The sequence below is a fragment of the Microcebus murinus genome, chromosome 5 (genome assembly GCF_040939455.1).
Source record: "Microcebus murinus isolate Inina chromosome 5, M.murinus_Inina_mat1.0, whole genome shotgun sequence".
In the NCBI taxonomy this organism is placed as follows: Eukaryota; Metazoa; Chordata; class Mammalia; order Primates; family Cheirogaleidae; genus Microcebus; species Microcebus murinus.
In genome coordinates this window covers 20,340,044-20,356,902 of record NC_134108.1, presented here as the reverse complement: position 1 = coordinate 20,356,902, position 16,859 = coordinate 20,340,044, and the positions used below count along the sequence as shown (strand labels likewise).

The window sequence follows — 16,859 nt, the reverse complement described above, 5'->3', positions numbered from 1 at the left end:
CAGCAGTGTGGTTTTCCTGCACAATTCTGCTTTACTCCCTGCCATTTAACTATTTCAAGTAGAAATGTATTGGTAACAAGAAGAAATCTGCAGACTGTTAGCACTTGAAGAGAAAAATACACAGGGATATTTGTTGTCTGTAGACGGTGCTTTAATGTTCTCAAAGAACTAATACATATCTCACTTCACTGACCCTCACACTACTAAGAGAAAACACTCATTTTCTAGCTCAGAAAAGACTGCCAGTGGCAAACAGCAAAGCTTATTTTTTTAATGCCTTGTCTCATTTTTCCTAACACCCTATTAATGAACAGTAGCACGGAGACGCTACAGTACAGCGTGTACAGCCTGCTGCGGGAAGACAGAGGCCACTAAGTCTGGGGGAGCTACAAAAGGCTTTGAAGCGAAGGTGACATTTATCCAACCTGTTTCCTAGTATAGAAGTACTTCTAGAATATTCCTGATTGTCCTTGAGCTTGAGACAGGCTTTGTGAATTCTGAATGTATCACTCAATGATTTAGTGCTCTTTCACTGCTTTTGTTCATGTGCAAACTTAAGTGGAAGGGAGAGAGAAGGAGAGTGGGAGAGAGATGAATTTTATAAATTTCATCTGAGGCTTTCATATTATAGAGGCAGGGAGTTGAAGCCGCTGTTGTTTAACTTAATGTTTAAGGCCCCTTCTAATTCTACAGTTCTGTGCCTTAAAATTAATGCTCATTCTTATTAACATTATCACATTACCTAATGTATAGCACATCATTTTAAATGTGCATATTAATCTATAGCCTGTGAATATGGAGAAATATTTTTCTGTACTACTATTTTTCTCAGAAATTAACCATAGGAAAGAATTCTTAAGAACATCTAAGGGAATAAGTCCCACTAAAAAAAACTCAGCCCACTGCTGGTGAAGTATGATGCCTGTTCTTTCCTACCAAGAGCTGAGAGCTGCTTTTTTGTAATCACCTTTAACTTGGGATTCTCTAACAACATGAAACAAACATTTTTAATGAGAGACATTCAAGTATTTGAAGACAACTGTGACAGTCCCTTATACTGAGTCATTAATTTGAGACCACTCTAATTTAAGCATATAGTGCCACAAATTTCCCTCTAAACATTACGATAGTTGCATCTTAATCATATGAAAATATGTTTCTATTTTCACTCAGTTCAAAATGCTTTCTAATTTCCCTTTTGTTTTATTTTTAATAGACTACTTTTGAGAGCAGTTTCAGGTTCACAGCAAAATTGGATGTAAGGTACAGGAATTTCCCGTATGTCCCTTCCCCTACATAATGTATAGCCTTCATCATCTACATCCCCCACCAGAATGGCCCATCTGTTACTACTGATTAACTCACATTGATACATCATCACCACCCAGAGTCCCCAATTTATATTAGGGTTCACTCTTGGTGTCACACATTCTATGGGTTCGAACAAACTTATAGCGACAGATATCATAATAGTATCATACAGAGAAGTGTTGCTGCCCCAAAACTCCTGTGTTCCACCTATTTACCTGTCCTTCCCAACGAGCCCATGGCAACCACTGATCTTTTTACTGTTTACAAAGTTTTGCCTTTTCTAGAATGTCATTTATAGTTGGAATCACACAGTATGCAGCCTTTTAAGATTGGTTTCTTTCACTTAGTAATATACATTTATGTTTCCTCCATGTCTTTTTATGGCTTGATAGCTCATTTATTTTTAGTGCTGATTGATTTCCTTTTAGTCCCACTGGTTATTTCGTAGAATTCACCAGCAACCATCTGGGATCACCGTTTTCTTTTCTGAAAGGTTTTACTATTCATTTGATTTCTTTAATACATATAGGGCTATTCATATTATTTATTTCTCCTTGCATGAGTTTTGGTAGTTTGTATGTATATTTTAAGGAACTAGTCCATTTTATCAAATTTGTGGGCAAGGAGTTGTCTGTGGTATTCTCTTATTAATCCCACACTACTCATGTGATCAGTAGGATAACCCTTCTTTCATTACTGGTACTGGTAATTTGTGTATTCTCTTTTTTTCTTGGTTGTGTGGCTAGAATTAAGGGGAGGCACACAGTAAAATATATATTAGAAGGGAATTAGAAAAATAAAGTGATGATGACAGGGAAAAGTGGTGCCAATTTAAAATAAAACAGACTGGTCAGGGAAGATAATTTGATGAAGTTATGAAGGAGATAACAATGCAAGTCACTTGGCTATTTGTAGGAACACTAACTACAAAACCCTGATGTAGGAACAAGAAAACTGGTAATGGCAAAAGTAGTGAGTGAGGTGGAGCAGTAAAAGATTAGGTGAACATGTACTCACCAAAAAATTGGTATTAACTGATCAGCACCTAAGTGGACATATAGGAACATCATCTATTGGGTGTCGGGCAGGAGGCGGGGAGGGGATGGGTATATACATACATAATGTGCATGATGCACACCAACTAGGGGATGGACGTGCTTGAAGCTCTGTCTCAAGGGGGGAGGAGGGTCAAGGGCAATATATGTAACCTTACCATTTGTACCCCCATAATATGCTGAAAAAAAAAAAAGATTAGGCAAGCGGTAATTGGCGTATCACACAGGCGCTGATAAGCCTCTGTAAGTGAGACAGGGAGACACTGGAGCAGAAAAGTAACATGATCGGTCTCACAGTTTTAAATATTTTATCTGGCTGTTGTTTGGAGAGTGAGTTATAGGGGAGAAAGTATTAAAACAATGAGACCATTTAGAAGGTTATTGCAATAAGGAGACAATGAAGGCTTGCACCAGTGTGGCAGCAGAAGAGGTGGGGAGAGGTGGTCACCTTCTGGATATATGTAAGGTGGAGCAGACAGTATCTCCTGACAGCTGGATGTATAGAGCATGAGAGAAAGAAGAGATGAGGATGGTACCAAGGCATCCAGCCTGAGCAACTGGAAGAACCATTGCCATTTACTGCGATGAGGATGACCAAGTTTGAAAAAGGCAGTTTGGTTGGGAGTGGATGCGAACTCAGGAGCTCATCTGTAGACAGGTTAGGTTTGGTAGGCCTATCAGATAGCCAGCAATTGGCTATTTGAATCTAGAGTTCGGAAGAGAGGTTTATACTGGAGATAACTTGGGAGCTGCCCACATGTACGTATTCAAAGCCATGAAAATAAGTGAGAGCAGCGAGGGAGTGAGTGCAGATAGGGGAACGGTACCAAGACTGTGCTCTGGGACACCCAATGTTTGGAGGTCAGGGCGATGAAGTATCTGCAAGAAAAACAGATAGGGGCAGTCATGACAACAGGATAGCAGCTTGCAAAGTGTGGAGACTCAGAAGGCAAGGGAAGAAAGTTCTTCATAGAGCAGCATGAAGCAGGCCACTGGGTGACAGAACTAAAGCCTGACTCAAATGGGCTCAAGACAGAATGGGGACAGAGACTGAGAACTGTGGGAAAGGAAGCAAGGGAATTAGATGGGAATGGTAACTAGAGAGGAATGGGCATTAAATAATGTTTTCTGAAGTGGGAGGAAATCCATGATGCAGGAAAGAGCAGGGACAACTACTATAGCAATATCCTTGAGCAGGTGAGGGGATGGGATCTGAGACTATAACTGCAAGTTTAAGCTTTAGATTAGATTTAGACAGTTCATCCAAGAAGGAAGAGAAGGTAGAATGTGGGCACAGGTGCAGGAGGATGGGGAGATGTGGTGATGGGAGCTTATGGAAGTTCTCTTTCGGGTATTTCTATTTTCTCAGTGAACAAAGAAACAGTGTCATCAGCTGAGAGGAGAATAGGGAAAGAGGACCTGGAAGTTTATAGAGAAAACAAGATATTTTAAACACTTTTCTAGAATTGTCCAAATTGCCAGAAAATATTAGGGGCCCACTTCAGGCTAGCAATCAAATAGAGCAGTAAGTTAAGACCAGTGAGCATGGCTGGGTATTTTCCTCCAGCTATGTTCAGCTAGACTGCTGCAGCCATGGAACATGCAGGCCAAGGCACTGGGATATAAACAGCTAAATACAACAAAGCAAGAAGAAGGGATGAGGGAGATAGATGAGTGTAAGGGTGATCTGAATGACAAGGTAGGCTATTTACACTGAGTAAGGAAAGATGTAAGATATGGGGGAAGTGCAGTATGAAAGTGGTATGTGTAGGTGAAGCTAAAAATCTGTCCGGAGCTGGGCACGGTGGCTCATGCCTATAATCCCAGCGCTTCAGGAGGCTGAGTCAGGAAGATTGCCTGAAGTCAGGGGTTCGAGACAAGCTGGGCAACATAGAGATCCTGTCTCTACAAAAAATTTTGGCATGCACCTGTAGTCCCATCTACTTGGAAAGCTGAAGCAGGAGGATAGCTTGAGCCTAAGAGTTTGAGGTTGCAGGGAGCTATGATCATGCCACTGAACTTCAGCATGGGTGACAGAGAGAGACCCTGTCTCTAAAAAATAAAAATATTGGTGGAGTCAGGAGATTGGTGGAGAATGGAATGCAAGGAATCAAGATCACGGAGGGAAAACAGTTATTATTAATGACTTGGTCCACAGTATGACCAGGAGAGGAAGTGGCTGAAGTAGTCTGTAGGACAAGATCACTGCAGGACAGGAAGTAAAGGAACTGAGAAGCCTGCATACTTGGAAGGACTCTATATTGCCTTAAAATTACCAAGAATTAGGACACATTCGTCTTGGAGAGAAGGAACAGTGAGCTAGGAGGTAACTCTTCAAAGAATAAGAATGATGAAGGAATTTGTAGATGACAAGACAGATGTATCACAGATTTTCATTCTACAGATCTTAACTTTTTATGTTATATCCATTTTTATTTTTTTAATAACAGGACTGTCTGACTGAATAACCATAACTCATAATAATTATTTAGGCTTAACTCTGTATCAGCTGTTTTAAGTTAGTCCAACAATCCTCTTATGCTCCTTCCATTCTGTTCAAATGTCCTTAATTTCTTTTGCTATCATTGTGAAAAATGTACAACTGATCCTATCATATCAATTTCCTAAATTTTGAAGCAATATGTCCCCCAAAAATGTTCCATGGAGCATCAGCCCTGTGATATACTTGATGACATGGGGGTTGCATGGTAAGCTCGTCTTGCTGGAGACAAGTCTCATTTAAATCTCAGTCTTTTCCCCAAATTTACATGGCCATAGGCCCCTTTTCCATATAGTATCGGTCAACATCCCAAGGAATGAGTATGCTAAGGCATGTACTTTGGGGAAGACTATATTAGAGATGTGTGTCTTCTTGGTGGCCCCAAATTAGGTAAAACAAATTACCTAAAATTACTCAAATCACCTATAATTAGGTAAAATCTTGCTACAACAAGATTCAAGACAGTGACTCAGATATCGCCAGAAAATGTAAATCCATGTTACTTTGTAACAATAATCTCCTTTATTGCTAAACATGATGAAAAACAAAGCCATCTTCAGACAATGACACTTCTGAAAGATGTCTTTAAAATTAGTTCAGCATATTTCAATTCTTCTCTGTCAAAAGGACACTATTATGCAATTAAAAAATAAAGATGCCATAAAGATGTTTTAGATGAACACCATGATGTCCAACAGGACAGATGTATATACAACCCCAGCTCTGCAGATGGCCCTTTGCTCTAATCACAACCTGACAAGAAGTCACTCCAAAGAAATGGAGGCCCCAGCCCACGATGTGTAATTCCAAGTTCCTCAAAATAGCTGTCGCCTAATGGTATCAGAAAAAGTGAAACAAACCTTAAAATGAGAACCAAATAATGAAAGTCTGGCTCTCCAATTGTTGTTCCGGAACCTCTAGAGAAGTACTGTCATGTTATTAGAGAAGACAAAGCATTGAGGGAGGAAGATAAAAAAAAAAAAAAATTGAAATGTCAACTTACAAAAGCCAATTGCTGTGTGTATGAGAGTCAGGCAGGAGCAACCTGAAAACAAAAATAAAAATTATTAGTTTCACACAATAGTTGCACACACATTTCTTAATTGTAACTGAGGTCACTGCAGATTCATACACAGTTTTAAGAGAGCCTTTACTCAGTTTCCCACAATAGTAATATTTCACACAACTATAGTACAACATCACAACTAGTATATTTGTATCATTATGATCCACTAGTCTACTGAGATTTCCCCAGTTTAATTGTACTTGTGTGTGTGTGTGTGCTCATGTGTGTAGCTAGTTCCATACAATTTTATCACACATCCACAACAGTCAAGAATAGCGAGCAGCTCCATCGCCAGGATCCTTCACGTTGCTTTTATAAACACATACCACCTCCCTCAAGACAAGCTCCTGCTGTCTCTAATCCCATACGTACCTATTTTTAATGCTAAAATAACGTCCACTTGTAAAAAAAAAAAAAAAAAAGTATTTTACTCATCGTCCATAAGAGACTACTACACCTAGTTATATATCAAACCATGAATAAAGAACTCTGTTCTTCTGCATTAAAGAGTAAGTTTTAGTTTAAGGAACAAAATCTCTGGAGACAAGCTTCTTCTGTTAGCACAGCATAGACCACTCACTTCAAAAATCAAAGGGTAAAAGGTGAGATAGTTATTGCAGAAGTGTTGTCTGAATTCACAGATTTCATATTCAACATTTTTCTAACAAGAAATCTTTGAGTGCTACTATCATGGGACAACCTAGGTATTTTACATATGTGATCTCTTTCACATGCTCATAACCATGCTCTGGTTAATAATATATCATTACTACTCCTCTTTGGCCCAGGAAGGAACCTTAGGCACCGAGAGATTTAATAAGTTTTCTGAGGTCACACAACTAGCAGTGGAAGATCCTAGAACCTAGGACCAGGTTCTTAGCACCCAGACTATCCTGTCCCTCAAGGAAACCTATGATGATGAATTCAAGATATTTTGTGTCACTACTCATTGCTATGATAGACACATCATCTGATTATTGGTAAATTTCACTTTTATATGTAGGAATTAAAGAAAACATCCAAAATGATTTTGTAAAATGGAAGTAGTATTTTATTCAAATACTAAAATGATAGGAAATTACTAAAAACAAAGGTTGGAATACACAGGAAAAATGTAAAATTAAGGCCAAAAACTGTTCGCCAGCCTTGAACAGCTAGTCTTCAACACACATTGCCGACTGTCAGAGACAGTTTACATGTAGCCATAATTACTCTGGAAAAAACTGTACTCGGCTAGGCGGAGATGATGATGGGAGCACCAAAATTTGTTAACAGATAAAAGCCTCCAAAATTAGGCTCTTCAGAGACATCTAAAACTCCAAAGCTAATGTTCCTATTATTATTCCCATTATAATAATTTAGTAGACACCTATTGTGACAAACTTTCTGCAGGTTTATTAACTTAATAATATAACATTACTGAAGATTAGCAGGTATTTTCTCCTGTGCAACAACACAGGCCATTTGTGCATAGCTACAGCAGTTTGCCTATCATTCAACAATGGTTAAAAGGCACCTACTCAATAAGCCATTGATATGCTGCCCCAAATACTCTGGCTAGGCTTTCTTTACAGCGTTAATTTTACAGACATCTCCTAGATGATTTAAGTTCAAGAGGCAGCCAGGGGAGCAGAAAGCATTACTAGCATTTTTTGGTGCATGGATAACCGAGTTATACAGAGGAACTAGGGAAACGAAGCTCTGAAGTTCGTCTTCCACACGAAGCCATGTGTGAAGTGGTATTGTTGACTTTGGGAGTGGTGGCTCAGGTCTGTAACCCTAGCACTCTTGGAGGCCAAGGTTGGAGGACTGCTTGAGCTCAGGAGATCGAGACCAGCCCGGGCAAGGGCAAGACCCCGTTCTCTATTAAAAATAGAAAAAATTAGCCAGGTGTGGTGGTGTGTGCCTATAGTCCCAGCTGAGACTGAGGGAGGCTGAGGCAGGAGGATCACTTGAGCCCAGGAGTTTGAGGTTGCTGTGAGCTAGGCTGATGCCACAGCACTGTAGCCCCCATGATGGAGCGAGATTGTATCTTTAAAAAAGGGGGGTGGGCGGGTGGGAGTGAATTCATTACCTCATTAACATTGAATTGTATTTTAAAAAAAAACTTTAAAATGCTTATATTTTGTGCAATTTCTAGAAATCACTATTAACTTACTCTAATTTTACAATCTCTCCCAGTTACTTAAAGCTCACCTCTCCTTCAAGCAGGGAGGTGGAGGATGGGGGTGAAGGCGGCCCTCTCTCTGCCTTTTCGGATCCCACCCCACGATGCCTGCTCATCTCTCCCCACCGAGAAGCCAGACGCCCAGGGCCGGGCCAGTGTGAGGGACTCAGGGCACACTGGATGCTCTCCTTCAGGGGTTCCTAGAGTTAAGACTTTTGTGAACAGTATTATTTCAAGAAAACACTGTGCTCTGGTCTTCTTGGGTAAATAGAAGGTAGATGGTAAACCTAACTTTCTATGAAAGCTCCATCTCTAAAAAAAAAAATGGGACAAAATGGATTTCAAGATACTAAGAATGAAGTAAAATCAGAATTCTTTCATCAGCTGCATTTATCTCTAATTCTTCTCCCAGGGAGACACATATTCAATACCCCCTTTCAATTTAACATGACTTGTTTCTCATATATCTCTTTTTAAAAACATATTCTTTATGTAGAATAACTTATTTTATCTGTATTTCAAGATTTTTCCACACATATAACCCCTTTTTCCATTCCTAAGGAAGTTTCCCCAATAATCCTTGGTAAGTAACAGTGACTGTGGCTAATCTTTCACGTCCCTCTTACTCTACTGGTAAAAACTGTCACCAGCCATATCCAGTGTAAGCACAATACCTATAGGGCTCTTCAGTGATTCATCATTCTAACACATTCCATAAAATTAATTAAATTTTTCATGTTTTGTTTGCTTATCACCTCAGCTATAACATTTGTTTGTCACTGGTTTTCTTAAATTGTTAAATTCTTAGAGGACAGAGACTATATTGGTACAACTATGTTTACAAAGAATAGCCATGCACGAACATTCAATAAATGCCTTTGACGTTGACGTGCACAACCACGGTAAGAACAACTGCAGGCTGGCTCTATTTCACCGGAAGTTCTGGACGGTTTCCAGGAACCTGGACCTTGACATAAGGAGGGAACCAACACTTTCACTGTAAGGCAGGATCCAGCATCAGGGGCTACTGTGGGCACTTTCCTTTGAATTTCATTTACCTGCCAAGAGGATAATATCCCTTATTATTTTATATTAAAGCATTTTACAATTCTAGCATATAAAAAAAACGGACATGCCAGTCTTAGTTCAGGCTATAATGACAAAGAACCATAGACTGGGTGGCTCAAACAACATTTATTCCTCACAGAAGTCTGAGATCATGGGGCCAGCATGGGCAGGTTCCTGTGAGGATCCTCTTTTGGTTGTAGACCATGGACTACACATGGGGGTGGGAGGTAGAGCTAGCTTTCTGGCTTCTTCTGATAAGGGTGCTAATCCAAGTCGAGACAGCTCCCACCTCATGACCTAATCTTTTCCCAAAGGTCTCACCTCAAGATATCATCACATCAGGATTAGAGTTTCCACATACAACGTTTCAGGGGACACAAACATTCAGTTAATTGCAATGCCCTTAGACACAGACATGAAGGCAGTTTAGGCATTTTTTGAAATAACTCACAGTCCATAAAATGTCACACCAAAAATAACAGAGGTAAGGGGAAAAGAGGAGATGACTCAAAACCTATGCAATTTTGCAATCAGAGATCTAATCAAATAATAATGGATGCCTCAGAGATAACTCATAAAGCCCGGAGGCAGCTCAGTGCGACTGATGAGTGATTCAGAGGAGATTAAACACACACAGAAACAACAGAGTGGAAAGGACATTCCAGCAGAAATGCAGGAAGGATTCGGAGATGGGTTCTCATCACTGGGCAGTATGACATGATAGTTAATTTTTTGTGTCAACTTGTTGTAGACACAAGTACCCAGATTGAACATTATTTCTGGGTATGCCCATGAAGAAAGTGTTTCTTGATTAAATCAGCACATGAATTGCTAGATTCAGTAAAGCAGACCACCCAACCCATTCAGGGCCTGAACAGAACAAAAAGACAGAAGGAGGAGGAATTCGCCCCATTTTCTTCCTACCTGGCTGCTTCAGCTGGGACATGGGGTCTTCTCCTGCCCCTACACTGGGATTGACACCATCGGTTCCCCTGCTTCTCAGGCCTTCAGACTTGGACTAGAATTGTACCACTGGCTTTTCTGAGTCTTGAAACAAAGGAAAAAACCAAGTGTGCATTTACCAGCACATAGAACTGACTGGAAACAGATAAGAAACGTTCCAGATTTTTGGAGAGAATTGTGCTGCCAAAGAGAATAAGACTTCAGCCTATCAGCTGAAGTCTTAAAATGACCCTTTGGCCCCAACCCACTGTATGCAGGAAGTAGGCAGAAAGGCTTGCTCAGTTCCCAGGTAGAGTGAATTCTCTCCCTACTTCATATGTGGCTAAGGAGGAAAAAACAAAAGGAAAAACCCCCTAGAGAACAGAGCCAGTGCCTCTGAAAACAATAAACAAGGCGGCAGAATCAGGGCCTAATTAAGAAACATTTCACCCCCGCTAGGATTTCTTGAAATCCTACCAGGGATTTCAAAAGTGCTATGGACCAGTGACTCCCTAAAGAGCACTGGTGATATTTATAATTTATGACATTAGAAAGACTAGTTTTGCATCTGTATTATTTTAATGCTCCCAGAGAAGTCTCAGAAAAATCAGTAATTTTCCTGTACATTGTAGATTTTAAAAGATCACAGTAAATGACATGTCCTTATGTTCTACATTGTACCCTCTGAGAATATGAATATCCTTCCCCAGCCATTTAAAAGCAATTTTCTAGACTGCAGTTTTTAACATCTCTTTGAATGTGACAAGATATTACCATTAAAGCGTGTGACACTGACTATACTTCACAGAAGTGCAGACAGATTTAACAAGACAGCTCTGTTTCACACAAGCTCTCAAAATCTCAAGTAGGAGCTAAACTAATGGTATTATAAATACTACTACTATTATTCTTATAAAATATATGGCAAAGAATTAGAGAGGGTAGAGCACAAACACTATTAGCCTCAACATTTTACTACTGTATGCATTTCTAGAAAATCCACTGTTACAGAATTATAACCCCCCAAGTTCAAATGTTGAAGCCCCAACAACCTCTGTGACTGTATTTGGAGATAGAACATTATTTAACCTTAATTACCTCCCTGACAGTCCTAAGAGTGGGGACATAATCCAATTAAAATTCTCATTACAAAGTTCCATTATGACATGTAAGTTTCTGAGGTGTTTGCTCATAGTAAATTTGCAACATTGCTAGATTTTCTGACCTCATAAAGGTAATGGGACTATGCCACATCTCAGAATGATGTCATACCTTGTCACTAGGCAATGAAATCAACTAAGAAAAAAGTAGCTGTTACTATCACAAAGAGCAGGCACAGCCTGGTCCTTGGAATCCAAGTGACCAAATGCTTGGTCTACGACCCTATTACCTGTCTTTTATTGGGAAAGGTTTATAAAATAATGGGATACTTCTCAGATGAGCCTCAAAAATTTATGAAGAGTGAAGAAGGCAAACACAAGCAACTACATACTGTTTGTCTCCACTTAAAAGTTCAAGAACAGACAGAATTACATCTACAGTGATGGAATCAGAAGAGTGCGCCCTCTAGGGGAAGTACTGGCCAGAAGGTAGAAGAGGGAATTTTCTTTCTAGATGGATGTGACATTGTCTGCCTTCATCTAGGCTGTGGTTATATAGGTGTACATATATGTAAAAATTCATCAATCTACATACTTAAGTCTGGCAGATTTTATATGGTTTTTTCCACGTATTTTATAGCTCAATAGAAAAAGTACTTTGAAAAGAGGAGACTATTTTTACGTTATCTATTGTCTAGTGAGAGTTATTAAGCAAATGCAAAATTTTCTACTTCAAAACAAAACAAGAAAATTGTGGTTAAGTTTAACTATTTAGCTGACCCCCTCCCCCCCAATAAGCCACAATTAGAATATTCAAGCCTTATCTATCAGGCATCAATAAAAAACTTTGGATTTTCCTTCTAAGAATGTACAACCACACAAGTCACCAAAGTGAAGATTACAAACTGGACGCGGGAACCAAATAAGCCAAGGTGCTTTATCAGTTACCGCAATCCACGGATTTTTAGGAGCTCACGTTTTTAAAATACATTTAAACATGAAAAAAAAATCATATTTGCCATAATGGATATAAACGCAAACATTTACAGTTAAGTCACATTATTATTATTATTATTATTTTTGAGACAGAGTCTCACTCCGTTGCCGCGCTAGAGTGCCGGCCTAACTCACGGGGCAACCTCAAACTCCTGGGCTCAAGCGGTCCTCCTGCCTCAGCCTCCCGCGCAGCTGAGTGTACAAACATGGGTCCCCATGCGCGCCTGATTTTTTCTATATATTTTTAGTTGTCCAGCGAATTTCTATTTTTTTAGCAGAGACGGGGTCTCGCTGTCGCTCGGGCGTCCGGAACTCGGAGCTCACGCGATGCGCGCGCGCTGGCCACCCGGAGCGCCGGGGTTACAGGCGTGAGCCACCGCGCGCAGCCGGACAGTCCTACTTCGGGAAGACCTTTTCTTTTGGGGGGCCTTTCGGCGATGTCAGAGTGCCGGGTGTTAAAAATCGAGTCCATTTATTGCATGCTCGACATAGGGGAAGACTTCGTCAAACGGTGGCATCTAACCTGACCAAGACGACAGCGTTCTGGGGTGAAGCCGGCTCGGCGAACCCGGTGGCCGTCCGGACGTCCGTCGGAGTTCCGCGCTTCGTCCCGTGGCGCTCCAGGCCCGGCCACGCACGCTGCGCGCGGGCACCGCACACCTCCCCGGCACCCACCCGGGCCGTCCTCGCCGCGCGGAAATCGCGCTCCGCCAGCGGCCGGGTCGCCGCCACCCGCGCTCCGCTACCTACCTACCCTGCGGGCGGCGAGGGCTCAGGCGCAGCGGCCGACGCGCGCCGCGTCCGCGTCCGGGGCCCGAGGAAGCGCGCCGTGCCCCGGGGCCCGCGCACTGCCACGCCGGGAGCCCGGCTGTCCCATCCGCCCGCGCGACCGGCCGCCCGGCTGGAGAGACGGCAGAGTACACCCCATGCTTGACTAGATCAGGGCTCGGGGCGTTGCCGACGGGCTGAGTGACAAATGGCAAAAGACGCGGGCTCTCCCCGCCCGCGGCCGCGGAGAGGGTGGCTGAGCTGGGACTGTGCGGGTGGAGCGTCCGCTAGGAGGGCCCCCACCCCCCAGCAAGGGCGTCACGTGACAGGAGCCCCCCCCCCGCCCCCAGGGGGGGACCTGGGGGGTCGGCAGCCGGGGGCGGAGGAGGAGGACGGGCACCCAGAGTCCGGCGGCGACTGAGCCATCCGCGTGGGCGAAGAGCCGAGGTCGCCCAGGTGCGGCGCCGGCGCAGGTGAACCCGAACCGGCGCGAAGCTCCGCGGCGGAGACTGTTCGCCGCCACCAGGACGAGCCAGCCTGGGCCTGGCCACGCACGGACACAGGACGCGCTGGGCGGACGGCGGGTAGGCCGACCTGACTCACCGCCCGAGCGCGCCGCGCCCCAGCCAAGTTTCCCGCGGCCCGGACTCCGCCGGAGACGCGCACGCTCCCCGCGCCCTGGGGACCCCGCTCCCGCCTCGCGGCCGAAGGCGCAGAAAGAGTAGACAGGCGTCGTTTTATAGTTACGGACTATGTACGTTTTAACTAATGTAACATTTCTCAGTGTTATCTAAGAAACAGAAACTGAAGCCGATCTCCAGCGATTGCTTTCTCCCCTGCAAGACGTGCGTTCCCGAAAAAGGCCCGTAAACATTAGCAGAAGGGTATACAGAGCACTTGTGTGTCTGTTTCGGAGAGTCGCACAGCGGTGGGAGATTAATTAGCGACCTACACTTGCACCTACCTTCACCCTCCGCTTCTCGGTTTTTCCATCGCTTTACATTACTTTTGGGTTACTAGCAATTAGAGCATTTGCAATTGCTCTGCAACTGTATTTCCCCCAGATGTTCAGTCTCCACCCTATATTTAATTGAATTTGATATTCACTGTAACTCATCCATTCCTCAATTTTTAATTTTTATTTAGTTCTTGATTTTTATTTAGTTCTTAATTTTTATTTAGTTCTTTAATTTTTATTTAGTCCTTTTTATTTAGTTCTGCCTTCTTCATTTCCTTAAGGAGTGCTTATACAGTACTATAACGTTTGAGAAGATTAGTTTTTATCTATACATAAATGAAAACTGAGTTGGGTAAGCACTTTGAATTCGCACCTTCCTTCAAAACCCAACAGAATAAGAAGGGAATTGCTTCACTGATTTTTTTGACACATAAGATTTTTTTTTTTTTTTGAGACAGAGTCTCGCTCTGATGCCCAGGCTAGAGTGAGTGCTGTGGCGTCAGCCTAGCTCACAGCAACCTCCAACTCCTGGGCTCAAGCAATCCTCCTGCCTCAGCCTCCCGAGTAGCTGGGACTACAGGCATGCGCCACCATGCCGGGCTAATCTTTTCTATTTTGGGTAGAGACACGGGTCTCGCTCTTGCTCAGGCTAGTCTCTAACTGCCGCCTTGGCCTCCCAGAGTGCTAGGATTACAGACCTGAGCCACCGTGCCCCCGCCAGCCCAGAAGATTTCTGCGGAAAGATATGAATCCTATGTAAAATTTCCCTTGTAAGTGATTTGATTTTTCTGTTCAGGTGCCTGAAGATTTTTTTTTTTTTGAGACAGAGTCTCACTCTCTTACCCAGGCTAGAGAGCCTAGCTCACAGCAACCTCAAACTCCTGGGCTCAAGTGATCCTCCTGCCTCAGCCTCCCAAGTAGCTGGGACCACAGACACACGCCTCCTCTCTTCCCCAAGCCTTCCCTCAATGACACGTGCCCCAACAAAGGTTCTGGAGTAGGAGTTACAAACTCAAATCTGTATGAAGTTTAAAAACAATGAGGAACAATACGGCCGCAGTAAAATGAAAAGAATATTCTCTGTGTAAGGAGAGGACGCTGCACAGCTCAGGCCCGTGGCTGCCTGGAATTCTGGGCAGTGCCACCAAATCTGTATAATTTTCAAGAGAAGTATGATATCTAACATTTTAATGTAATATCTCCTAATTTTGAAATCCCTATAGAGACCAAATGAGGTCTCTCTCAAGGCCAAAATGAACAGGGTTTCTAGCATGGCCCATTGTAGAGAAAACCATTCAGAACAAATTTCATTCATCACTCTTTTTTCCTTCTAGGTATTTTGAAATATGTTTCGTTCTGCAGACTCTGCAATGACTTATTACAATTTCTTTATAGCAAATACAGGGCAAGATTCATGCTGACATATCTACAATTTGTCACAATGTGTCAGGGCCCAACACTTTCTGGAACGGATGTTGCTAAGTGTGACAGCTATGTGCCCAGATACAGATTATAATAACCACACTAACAAAATAATGGGGGGGGGGGATGACATTTTTCAACTGATGTAGAAAGGGCATTTGATAAAATCTAACACCCAATTCTTGGGAAAAAAATAACTAGGAATAGAATGTAACTTCCTTGGCCTTATAATGGGTTTGATTCCTATAACAAACTACCAACAAATTAGTGAAACAAGAAATTAATTTTCTGAGTCCTAGAAGTCCGAAATCACGTTATCAGCAAAGGCCAAATGCGCCCTCTAGTGGCTTTAGAGGAGAATTCTTCCTTGCGTCTTTTAGCTTTTGGCGATTGTTGGCTTTCCTTCCTCAGCCACCTTGGCTTGTGGCCACATCATCCTAATCGCTGCCTCCATTTTCACATTGCCTTCTCTGTGTATGTCATACATTTATCCTGCATGTGTCTATCTTATAAGGACACCTGTATCTAATACCCCCTGAATAACAGGGTGATTTCCTCATTTCCAGATCCTTAATTATGCCTGCAAAGACACTTTTTCCCCCCTTCAGATTAGATAACAGTCCCAGGTTCCAGGGATTAGGACATAGGCATCTCTTTCAATCCTCTATGATGGGCAAAATCCATGTCAGCTTTGCTGTAGACATTGACAAGCTGATTCTAAACTTTACATGGAAATGAAAAGAACCTAGAAGAGAAAAATTACCTTTAAAAAGATAAACAAAGTTGGAAGACTACCTGATTTTAAGGCCTACCATAAAGCTAAGAAGAAAAAACAGAACAGGATACTGAGTCCTGAAATAGTCCCACATACATGATCTATTGGTTTTTGATAGAAGCATAACATAATTCTACTGGAAAGAGGTAACTGGTGTGGAAACTGGTTATATGGAGAAAAAAATTAATTTCTACTTGTATTTCATAGTATCCACAAAAATTAGATTATAGACATAAATAAAAATATAGGAACTATAAAACTTCGAGAATTGCCCTGTTCAGTACAGCAGCCATTAGCCACGTGGCTACTGATCACTTTGTTAGTCCAAAGTGAAATATGCTATAAGTATAAAATATTTTCTGGCTTTCATAGATTTAGGATAAAAAAAAGAACTCAGGCCGGGCACAGAGGCTCATGCCTGCAATCTCAGCACTTTGGGAGGCCGAGACAGGAGGATTATTTGAGCCCAGGAGTTTGAGACCAGCCTGAGCAACATGGTAAGACCCCATCTCTACAAAAATATAAGAAAATTAGCTGAGTGTGGTGGCATGCACCCATAGCCCAGCTACTTGAGAAGCTGAGGCAAGAGGATCACTTGAGCCCAGGAGTTAGAGGTTACAGTGAGCTATGATAGTACCACTGCACTCCAGCCTGGGCAACAGAGCACAACTTCCTCTCTTTTAAAAAAAAACAAAAACAAAGTAAAATATCTCATTAATAATTTGTATACT

At 42.3% G+C, this 16,859-nt stretch overlaps 1 protein-coding gene across 1 annotated transcript in view; it reads right to left on the bottom strand.

Annotated features, from left to right (window-relative positions):
* PLAGL1 (PLAG1 like zinc finger 1) overlaps positions 1-16,859 on the bottom strand; it is a 93,922-nt gene that overhangs the window by 38,470 nt on the left and 38,593 nt on the right. The window contains exon 2 of the mRNA XM_012752494.3: positions 5,870-5,911. The gene's annotated coding sequence lies outside the window, so the exon portion shown is untranslated. The remainder of the gene's footprint in view (positions 1-5,869; positions 5,912-16,859) is intronic.